Source organism: Tursiops truncatus, chromosome 5 (genome assembly GCF_011762595.2).
Source record: "Tursiops truncatus isolate mTurTru1 chromosome 5, mTurTru1.mat.Y, whole genome shotgun sequence".
Classification (NCBI taxonomy): Eukaryota; Metazoa; Chordata; class Mammalia; order Artiodactyla; family Delphinidae; genus Tursiops; species Tursiops truncatus.
This window is the reverse complement of record NC_047038.1, coordinates 74,181,035-74,193,344: the sequence shown is the minus strand read 5'-3', so window position 1 is coordinate 74,193,344 and position 12,310 is coordinate 74,181,035.

The window sequence follows — 12,310 nt, the reverse complement described above, 5'->3', positions numbered from 1 at the left end:
AGGTGCTAATGTTATCAGCAATTTACAGATGAGGAAACTGAAGTTTAGGCAGGTTAACCTATTTGTACAAAATGGTACAGTTAGTAAGAAATAGTGGATCCAGATTTTAATCCCAGAAGCTGATTCAAGCACTGAAACTCAAAGTAAATATTTTAGGGCCTGTTAGAAACCTCTCTCCACTAGGCTTGTGGAGAAATGTGCCATTCCTCAGACTCCAACTGGTATCAAGACCAACCCAAAATAAGATGTATTAGAAAAATATGTTGGTAGCGCCCCTAACAATATCATCTTCTCTATCCCCTCTCTTTATCAGCCTGATTTAGCCTGACCTTCAGAAACTCATATGGGGCTTTTCTGTCATAGTTAACTTCATGTTGTTTGGGAACTTTTTGAGATGGTGTAAGAACAAAGCAATCGGTGAAAACGCTTGTGATTACGTCTTTGAGTGTCTTCCAATTTTATAGAGACAGGGTTTTTCAGGCGAATAACCAACAGTTGGGGTGGGATGCTGAGGAAATCAAGTTAAGATTCTGGATTTCTAAGCAGAATCTAGGAAAGTCTCTTTTCCTTTGAATTGGCCAGCTAGCACTCCAACTGTCAGGCTCTCTGGAGTTTGTGTGCCCGGGCAGGATAAGATGCTCAAGGCTGGGTGGGTGGCAGACTACATGTTTTCAAGGTGACATTCTCTTTCTCTCCTGGTCTCCTCTATGCAGCTTCCAATCAGAAATATTTGAACACTGACAATGTCTGATCTGAGACTCCAATGAGCATTTCCTGCCACGGCAGACTGTGATGTGACTGCTTAATGATGTCACTGCTCTCTTTTTTTTTTTTTTTTTTTGTGGTACGCGGGCCTCTCACTGTTTTGGCCTCTCCCGTTGCGGAGCACAGGCTCCGGACGCGCACGCTCAGCGACCATGGCTCACGGGCCCATGAGGCATGTGGGATCTTCCCGGACCGGGGCACGAACCCGTGTCCCCTGCATCGGCAGGCGGACTCTCAACCACTGCGCCACCAGGGAAGCCCTCACTGCTCTCTTTAAGATGCTGGCTGCACCTTCCACCCACTGACTTGTGAGGGGAGATTCCTAGGGACCGATTCACTCTAAGTGGAAGCTTTGTTGATTTCTCTTAAATGACAAGAGGGTCTCCTACCAGGCACTTTATTGAAAGTTAGTCTCAGCCCACTACCGACCTCCACAACCTGCTGGGATTCTTATTCCATGGGCGTCCTTGGACCCTGCACTGTATGTAAAGTGCTGAGTGCATACAGGGGGACAGCGTGACTGCCTTGAGCATTTGGCGCACCAGATAACAGTCTGTGCAGTAGACTTAGGATGGCAAGACAGAAAGTGGCTCTGTGGCCAGCAAGAACCAGGTGGGAGTGGAGTAGAGAGTGATCAGGTCAGCCAGGCTATGCCGAGACGAGAACACAGCTTACTCCGTGTCTTATCAATTGCCATTTGGTGTGACTTAAGTCAGCCCAGTATTAAATTTTTTTTAAAGTATGGGGGCAGCGGTGGAGTGGGGCAGGCATGGACGAAAATCTAAATACTGTGGTACTCATTTCCAGGACCTTTAGAAGATAATGTTCCACCAGGGGACACTTAGGGTAGGCTTGCCCCAAGGTGAAATAATAATCACAAAGTGATCTTTACGTTTTCTGATAAAGCTCTCCCTCTTGCTACTAGCAAAAGCTGATGAACATTGTATTTGAGTTAAGCACTGAAAGCAGCAGGGAGTGTTGAGATAAACCACCACAATTATTAACATACTTGCTGTTTAATGGCACGAAAACCACCATTAGTGTGGTGGGCCTGACTGGGTCCCCGCAGGGATCCTGCCCTCGTGTGGGCCCAGCTTATTACGTTTTATTGGCAGCCCGCAGCTCATGTTAATTGTACAGCCATCCCTAGGAAGCGTTAGTCCCTGAAAGGTGTAAGCTTGTCCCTCCTCACACCAGTTTGCTTTCCTAGGGCCTGGTTAGGTAGAGTGGTGGGTCAGTTTGAAAGCTGTCATTCTTATTTGTGGCTGTGATTTTTTTTTTCACTATGTATCTCACGAGATACCTGTGTTTCCCTCTCTCTTCCCCCTCTACTGTACCCACCAACTGTTCCAATATGGTGCTTTTGATGGTCTGTGTTGAGAATTGATGCTCTGGAAGATTTCATTTCCAAGAGCTTGTTGAACTCTTTTAAGCAGGTACTATTTATAACAGCTTCCTTGCTAAGAGTGATTTTATAAATGTACTTGCATGAAAAATATTTTTGAAGCTTATTGGCAATTTTATAAGAGTGGAACGTATGAAGATTCTAGCACCCTATACCTTCCACAGTGTACCAACCAAAAACATAAGATATTCAAATATTGTATTCACTTGATAGTTAAACTCAACATTTACTAAAATATAGTGTAACTTTTGTTAAAGGTAACTTGTCACAAAATAGTTAATGAAAACATAAACACTTTTCGGAATGACTGAGTAGGTTCATCCACATCCTTGATCGTTAACGTGTTACAAATATGCAAAATCACATGGAACAGGCTTTGGATGGGTTTTGTTAGGTCCCCAAGAAACAGACGTCAGTAATGGTGCACTTTAGAGGCAAAGACCTCAGCCCAGGAGGAATCAATGTGAGAAAACCCCAAAGCAAATCCCTGCCTTGAAAGTTTAAGAGAAACAACAATGGAGATGTCTGCAAAGGTGTCTTTATCTGTCAAAGTGCTTTCAGGTGTAACGAACAGAAAACCCTGACTCAGATGGGTTTGCCCCTGAAGACCTTGACTTGACCTTGGAATAACCCGGGGATCAGTAGTTTCTAAACTCCCTAGAGATTCTGATATACAGTGAAAGTTAAGAAAAACTGTTTTAAACAATAAGAAAATGTATTACCTCACATAACAACAAGTCTGGAGGTGGAGCTGGCTTTAGCAGCTCTGCGATGCCACCAGAGACCCAGGTTATTTCCATCTCTCTGGCTTTTGATCTTCAGTGGCAGTTTCAATGTCACACAGAAAGCAAGATGGTTGTGGTTGGTCCAGACGTGACAGTGTGAGAAAGAAAAGGAGAAACCATGTCATCGTGGGGCTGTCTCTCAGAGACAAGCAAATGATCCCCACTTATACCCTGGACTTCACCTGATGGCTCATTGGTCAGAGCGGGCCATTTCTGAATCAGTCACTGGCAAGGAGGATGGGATTATCCTTAGATCAATCAGGAAGCCCTTGGAACCAAGGGTGGGATGGCCGAAGCCCATGGCTTTGCCATGAAGCACAGGACCTTGTGCCTGAATAAACTGGGTTTGTTATGAAGGAAAATGAAGTCTGGATGAGGGAGCCATTCACTGTGAGTGATGAGGTGAACTGGAGTGACTTGTTTGGTTTTATTTTTCTTTTTACTGCTTTTTTTTCCAAGTCACAAAACTAATATATGTTCTTTGTACAACATTTTTAAAATTCAGGAAATTAAAGTCACATTACTTTCTACCTAATAACATTATTATTACTTGGTTTTAACATACGTATTTTAAATATATATGTTATATATATTTAGAATATATGTGTATATTTAGAATATATATGATTAGAAACCAAATATTAATAATACAAAACATACATATTTTATGTATATATGTGTGTATATTTTACATATATATACATAGATAGATATGTAAGGATATAATGGGATAATAATATGCATGGTATTTTGTAAGTCTGCTTTTTCACTGAAAATATACTGTGAACATTTCCCCATGGTAGTAAATACTCTTCTAAATCTTGATTTTTGATGGTCACGTAGTATTCCATTATTAAATGTGTAATAACCAGTCCCCTGTTGTTTGATTATTGTTTTTCTCATGTTTTTTACATTATAAATGTAAAAATATTATATGTAATATTTATAAATGTAAAAATATTAATTTGATAAACATAATTGTGTCACTTTTCTCTTTCTTTTAGAGATCTATTCCTAGAGGTGGAGTGGCAGACTTAAGATTAAGATCATTTTTAAAGCCTTTAATAACTACTGCCAGTTTATCAACTGATATGAGTGGTACAATGCCTTAGGAAAGCAATTTTGAGAATGTATCTGGTCCATTGTATCAAAAGCCTTAAAAATATTTATATATCTACTAATCCTGTTCCTGGGAAATTTATACTGAGGAATTAATCTGAACTAAACAAAAGTAAGAGAAGGCTATCTGCACAAAAATGTTACTGGCAGCAGCCTTGATAACAGTAAACTTATAAGAGTAAATGCTTTAGAAACACATTACTGGAAGGGTTCTTGGAGATCATCTAATTCTTACTTTTCAATGTGGAAACTAGTGTCCGGAGAGTTAAAGTGGTTTCCCTAGGATCACACAGAAAGCTGAGGTGTTCAGACTCCCATTCCAGATTATAGCTTGTAAAAGTTTCACTTATGCCTTTCAAAATGTTAAACTTTTTTCATAATGAACTCTCAACCCGTAATCATTTAATTTCTTTTTTGGGGAAATAGAGTTTTCAAAATAAAAGTTAAATCTTTTCGCACAAGTATGAAATATTCAAAGTATATTGATTTTACAAATGTAAAATCTCATCAGATTTTGAAGCATTGAAAAGCTATATATCCTGCCTGAGCTTCATCGTGTAATGCCTACATGATAGTATTATTTTTTAAATTAGAAGACATGAAAGTTGTTTTATGTAAAAGGTATACTTAGAAACAATGCTCTAGGGCTTCCCTGGTGGCGCAGTGGTTGAGAGTCCGCCTGCCAATGCAGGGGACGCCGGTTCGTGCCCCGGTCTGGGAAGATCCCACATGCCGCGGAGCGGCTGGGCCCGTGAGCCATGGCCGCTGGGCCTGCGTGTCCGGAGCCTGTACTCCGCAACGGGAGAGGCCACAACAGTGAGTAGGCCCGCGTACCACAAAAACAAAACAAAAAAAACACAATGCTCTATAAGAAAATCCACCTGTTCTGAACAAAGCAAAACATTAATCACTATTTCTAGTTTCTTCTCAAATAATATGGGAATTTAGAATGCATTAATTTTAAACTGTCCCAGTCTTCACCTTCATGTTAACTGGAATTTAAATTCTCTAAAATTAGTTTTCGTTTTAAAATTTTTTTATCCTTATTTAGATTTAATAACATATTACCAACATTGTGTTCACCATTACTTTATGCATTCACTTCTTCTGTTTTCAATTTCTTCTTGTGTACATCCTTTTCTATGAGGATTGATGCATTAAAAACTTCCTTGACCTTTGTTAGTCTAAAGATGGCTTTATCTCACCTTCCATCTTCAATGATCGGTTAGCCAGTTATACAATTCTTTCTTCACAGTTTTTTCATAACTGTGAATGTATTATTTCATTATCTTCTGGTACTTATTTTTGCTGATGAGACGTTTGCTGTCTGTCTAATTGCCATGTCTTTGGATATAATTGGTTTTTCTCCTTTGCAGCTTTAAGTTTTTTCTTTTTGAATTTAATGTTTGTAGTTTTACTACAACGAGCCTAGGTGTAGATTTATGTTTATTTATATTGCTCAGGACCCTGTGTGCTCCTTCAACCTGAAGTCTCATTTATTTCTCTATCTCCAGAAAATTCTCATCTATAATCTCTCTGAATATTGCCTCTCTTCTACTCTCTATTCTCTCCAGAATTTTTATTAGATGGATTGGAGATTGGAGATTTTTGTCCTATCTTCCAGATTTCCTTGATTTTTCTTTCACATCTCTCATCTCTTAGCTCTCTGTATTGCATTAAGGTAATTAACATTTCTGTGCTTTCATTTCCTTATCTGTGACTTGTGGTCTAAATAGTTCTCACAAATCATGGAAGGGTCAAATGAGTTGTGGTAGGCAGCCTCAAAGATGGTCTCCAGTGATCTTTAAGGAGGAAAGAAGAAGGAGATGAAGGAGGAAAAAAAAAGGGAAAAAGAGAAAAGAGAATGAAGTTAGCATACCCAGCATTTTCTTTTTAAAGACATTTCTGTAAGTCACGTGTGCAACGAAAATGTTCCAGACAGCATGCAGCAATGAAGAATACCCAAGCTTTATATTTGAAGATTTATCCAGAAAAAAGATGAGGTCTGCAGTCCATCTATTCCAATATGTGAAAAAAGATTTTTCATAAAGAATGTGATTCGGGAGTGTCCTGAGGGGGCCCCTGGAATACTGGCTATATTCAATTTCTTGAATTAGGTCATTGTTTTCAGAAGTGGATCTGTTTTGGGATTTGGGTATCAAGATGGATATTGACATAATTATTATTTTAACTGTAGATATAAATCTTATGCAGTATTCTGAATTATGATATACCTCATATTAAAAAGAAAATATAAGAGGAATTTAATTTAATTTTAATTTTTGATCAATTTTCGTATCTAATGATATGATGTGTTTTCAGGAATAGAACTCTGACTTCTAATACTGAACCTGTGTAACATGAGTCTAGTTGTGACATTGTGACTGTGGCCTAGAAATCCCATGTCCTAACTCAGTCCCATGTTATTAGTAGGTATTCATTTCTAGACAAGGTTCCAGCTGGGTAGGAAGGTTTTCAACATGGAGTAGAGGGACCCTGGCAAGGAATGGTGGATTGCACTGAAGACAAATCTTTGGTACTTCCTGATTCTCTGCAGGATGTGCTTCTTCCCCAGATCTATGGTTTCTATGTCCCTGTATGGGTGCTATTCTTGTGCTATTATTTAGGAATGGTTGTGATCAAAGCAGGATCGTTTGTACATGTCCAGGGTTCAAATGGACCTTCACTGGAGAGAGGAACAGGGCTCTGGAGTGTCCACTGAGGGCATGGAGAAACAACAAACCCCCAGGAGCATCCTTTCATGAGAACAGATATTTTTTTAAAAACTGTTGGGTAGAGAATAATAATGCTGGGGTAACTATTTCTACTAGAGGTAGGAAGAGCTTTCTGATTTGGACAGACTTGTATTTACTAGAGGGTGAGGAAGGGAGAGGCCAAAGGCCAGGGAGGATGTGCTTCCTTCCTTCTTTTAATTGTTTAGGCAGTTACTACACACACGCGCGCGCACACACACACACACACACCCCATGGTGTGCAGTGGGCGTTTGCTAAGAGTAGATTCTCCATATATGCACATGGGGAAAAGCAACCTAACTAGATAATGGTCTTCTACATTTATTTATGTGTTATTCTGCACAGAGCACGTGCACCTTATACTGTGATAAGTGTTGTAAGTAAGCTTTGGAGTCAGGCAGCATATCGTTTGGTAAATTATTTATCTTAGCTAAGCACTGTTTTTCTCATCCCATTTTTACCTTTCAGGCTTATTGCAGGGATTGGCAACAAGGTAAGGTGCTTAACATAGCCCCTAGCTTTATAGCACTTGCTTAATAAATAATAGTAGCAGTAGTAATTTTCATCTTGGTTGTCCTCTTACTGGAAAAACCTATTAACCGTTTTGGCAAAGATATAAAATTCTGTTCTTTAGCAAGACTTTGCTGGAAGTTGTTTCCACTGATGCTGAGTAGAGAGGACAGTTGAAATGTGTGGATCATGAATTTTGAAATTTACTCCAAGATTTCCAGTAGGAGGGAACAACATTCAATTCATTAATTTGTTCAACAAATATTTAACCGGGCTTTACTTTGTGCTATACATTGTACTAAAATGCTGGAGAAAAAATGGTGAGCAAGATACATAGATCTCTGCCTCCCTGGAGTTGATAGTACAGGGGATTTTTCCCCCTTATATCCCTTTTAGCACCATGTAGGAAACATTCTTTGAGCTGTTTTAGAATAATGAGATCCTTTGAGATGTCCATTTGGAGACCTTATCCTCTCAACAGATCTCTCAGTCTGAGCATCTTTGGAAGCAAGGCGTGCTGCATTTGGGGATCCCCAGCTCAGTCCCAAACAGGCCACCAACCATGAACAGGCCATGGCAAATTCAGGCAAGGAACTCTCCTACAACTTCAGGAACCTGGGCATTTCCGACCGATTCTGGAAGGATTTGAAAACCACTTAATATAGATATCCTGTAAAATTACATTCTACTGGGATCTTGGTTTAATCAGTTTTTATAGAAGCAATTTCTTCTATCTATAAAGCAAGAATCACAGCAAAGAAGAAGGAGCAACTCCCTAACTACTCATTCCCTGCCCTCCTGTCCCCTTCCCCTTTTCTAAAAAAGTTTTTTCTCCCCTTTTTTTGGAAACATGTCCAGCATTTTAATATGAAAAATGTCAAGCTACAGCATAGTTGAGAGAATTTATAGTGAACACCTGTACACCCTCCACCTAGAGTCTACCACTAACGTTTAACTATATTTGCTTTATTGTGTATCTATTCACCTATGCATCCCTCTACCCATCCATTAATGCATCTTTTCTTTATTGCATTGCAAAGTAAATTGCAGACATCAGTATGCTTCCCTATAAACATTTCGATTTGCATAGCATTAAGTAGTGTTCAGTATTTGTTTGCAGTTTTTTCTTTGATATATAATATACAAACAAAATAAATCTTAATTTATCTTAAGGATATACACTGATTTTGACAATTCATAAACTTGTATAACCCAAACCTCTTTCAGGATATAGGACAGTACCATCAGGCTCAGGAAGTTGTTTCATGCCTTTCCTGATCAATCTCTGCCAACTCCCACCCCCACCAAAGTCAACCACAGTTCGATTTTTTCTACCATAGATTAGTTTTCCCTATTCTAGAATTTTGTATAAATGGAGTAGTATAGCACATACTCTTTTTGTGAGGCTTTTTCCTCTCAGCATAATATTTTTAAGTTTTGATCATATTGTTTTGTGTATTAGTGGTTCATTCCTTTATGTCACTGAGTAGCATTCCATTTTATGACTAAGCCACAGGTCAGCCTCAAGGTAGTTGAAATTTTTACATATTGGTTCAGGGTTTCAAAAGCGAGTGTTCCAGTGAACAAGGCCAAAGTTGTGTGAACTTTTGTGACCTAGACTCAAAAGTCACATTGGTCAAAGCATTCACAAGCCTACCCAGATTCAAGGGAGGAGAGATGGACTCCAACTTTTAATGGAGTGGATGTCAAAGAATTTGCAGCCATGTTTTAACGCTAACGCAAGTGGGTTTAAGCTTACTATCTTATGTTTATTTTCAAATTGTTGCATCTGATTGTTTGTTCTTGCTTACATGTTTTCTTTTGGATAAATTGGGTATTTTTTAGTATTCTTCTGGCTTTTGGGTATGTATAATAACAGAATATTCCCTATTCCTAATAACAGAATATTCCTAATTCCTAATATTCCTAATTCCTGATTATTTAGTATTCTTCTGGCTTTTTCATATGTATAATAACAGAATATTCCTGTCCTTTATATCATTGGTGTCATTCATTTCACTTATATATAAGCATATGTATATATGTATGCTTATATATGTGTATATGCTTATGTATATAAGCATTCGTAACTGAACATATTATTGCTATTATTATTTTGAACAAACTCTCTGTTAGATAAACTAATAGTAAGAAAAATAAATGTTTTTATTTTACTTTCACTTGTTAATTATCTGATGCTCTTTCCTTTTGTAAATCTGAGTTTCTAACCAATATCATTTTCCTTCTCTCCAAAGAAGTTCTAAACATTTCTTGCAAGGCGAGTCTACTGGCAACAAATTCCCTCAATTTTTGTTTTTCTGAGAAAGTGTTTATTTCTCCTTTACTTTTGAAGGATAGTTTCACAAGGTACAGAATTCTGGGTTGGTAGGTTTTTTTCTATTAACATTTTAAATATTTCACTCTACTTTCTTCTTGCTTACATGGTTTCTGAAGAGAAGTTGGATGTAATTCTAATCTTTGCTCCGCTATACATGAATGTTTTTTTCAAGAATTTTTGCTTATGTTTGGTTTATGAAGTTTGAATATGATATGCTCAGGTGTGGTTTTTGTTTTCGTGTTTATTTTTAATTTATCCTGCTTGGCGTTCTCTGAGATTCCTAGATCTATGGTTTTATGTCTAACATTAACTTGGGAACATTCTGAGTCCTTATTGCTTTAAATATTTCTTCTTTTCCTTTCTCTCTTCTCCTTCCATGATTCCCATGATGTATGTTATACCTTTTGTAGTTATGCCTGTTCTTGGATACTCTGTTTTGTTTTTTTAAGTCCTTTTTTTTCTCTTTGCTTTCCACTTTTGGAAGTTTCTATTGTCATATCCTCAAACTCAGAGATTCTTTCCTTGGCTATATTCAGTCCACTAATGCCATCAAAAGGCATTCTTCATTTCTTTTATAAAATTTTTGTCTGTAAAATTTTGTTTTGATTAGTTTTAAGAATTCTTACCTCTCTGCCTATATCATACATCTGTTCTTGCATGTTGTCTACGTTTCCCATTAAAGCCTTAGTATATTAATCATAGTTTTTATTTATTTATTTTTTGCAGTACGCGGGCCTCTCACTGCTGTGGCCTCTCCCGTTGCGGAGCACAGGCTCCGGACGCGCAGGCTCAGCGGCCATGGCTCATGGGCCCAGCCACTCCGCAGCATGTGGGATCTTCCCGGACTGGGGCATGAACCCGTGTCCCCTGCATTGGCAGGCGGACTTTCAACCACTGCGCCACCAGGGAAGCCCAATCATAGTTTTTTTAATTCCTCGTCTGATAATTCCAGCATTCCTGTCATATCTGACTGTGGATGTGATGCTTGTTCCATCTCTTCAAGCTGTAGTTTTTTGGCCTTTAGTATGCCTTATAATTTTTTGTTGAAAGGTGGGCATGATGTAGTGTGTAAAGGAACTGCAGTAAATATGCCTTTAGTAATGTGGTGGTAAGGTGTGGGAAGAGGGAAAGTGTTCCACAATCCTGTGATTAGGTTGCAGTCTTTTGGTGAGCCTGTGCCCTGGACAGTGAATTTCATCAGTGCTTCTGAGTTTTATTCCCCACTCATCCCTTAGGTAGGACAGTATGGCTGGAGAGGCTAGAGTTAGATATTTCCCTTTCCCTGTGTATGTTAGGCTCTGATAGAACCCCCGGAAGTTGGGTTTTGATCAAATAGTTTCTCTTGAGCAGTCCTTGTTAAGAAGAACAGAATACTCTAGCCTATTTCAAAATGGTTCCTTTTCCACTTCCCTGCTGGGAGCACTGGGAGAGGTTTCTCCACTGTTTACTATGAAGGCCTGGTAAAACTCTTGGAAGTACAACTCACAGAAGTGTGGGACCACCCCTATGACTGAGTCTCTCTGAAGATTTTTTAAGATTTTATTTTTTTAGAGCAGTTTTAGGTTCACATCACAATTGAGAGGAAGGTACAGAGGTTTCCCATATACCCTCTGCCCCATACATGCACAGCCTCCCCATTACCAACATCACTCGACCAAATTTTACATCTGTTACCAAAGGATGAATCTACATTGGCACATCATAATCACCCAAAGTCTAGAGTTTACCTTAGGGTTAATTCTTGGTGTTGTACATTCTATGGGCTTGAACAAATGTATAATGACATACACCCATCATTATAATATCATAGAGAGTATTTTAACTGCTCTAAAACTCCTGTGAGCTTTGCCTGTTCATCCCTTGTGTCCCCTCCCCCCTGGCAGTCACTGGTCTGTCACCAGTTTTGCCGTTTCCAGAATGTTGTATAGTTGGAATCACACAGTATGTAGCCTTTTCAGATTGGCTTCTTTCACTTAGTAATATACACTTAAGGTTCTTCCATGTCTTTTCATAGTTTGATAGCTCATTTCTTTTTAGTACTGAATAATATTCCATTGTCTGGATGTACCATAGTTTATCTGTCCATTCACCCACTGAAGGACGCTTTGGTTGCTTCCAAGTTTTGTCAATGATGAGTAAAGTTACTATAAACATCTGTGTGTAGATTCTTGTGGGACATAAGCTTTCAACTCCTTTGGGGAAATACCAAGGAGTATGATTGCTGGATTGTGTGGTAAGGATATGTTTAGTTTTGTGAGAAACTGGCAAACTGTCTTCCAAGATGACTGTACTGTTTTTGAATTCCTACCGGAAATGTATGCATTCCAGTTACTCCACACCCTTGTCAGTATTTGGTGCTGTCAGTGTTTCAGATTTTGGTCATTCTAATAGGTGTGAAGACACCTTACTGATGTTTTAATTTGCATCTTCCTGATAACATACAATGTGGAAAATCTTTTCATATGCTTATTTTCCATTTGTATATCTTCTTTAATGAGGTATCTGTTAAGGTCTTTGACCCATTTTTTAATCATGTTGGGTTTTTTCTTATCGTTGAGTTTTAAGAGTTCTTTGTATATTTTGGATAACAGTCTTTTATCAGATGTATCTTTTGTAAATATTTTCTCTCAGTCT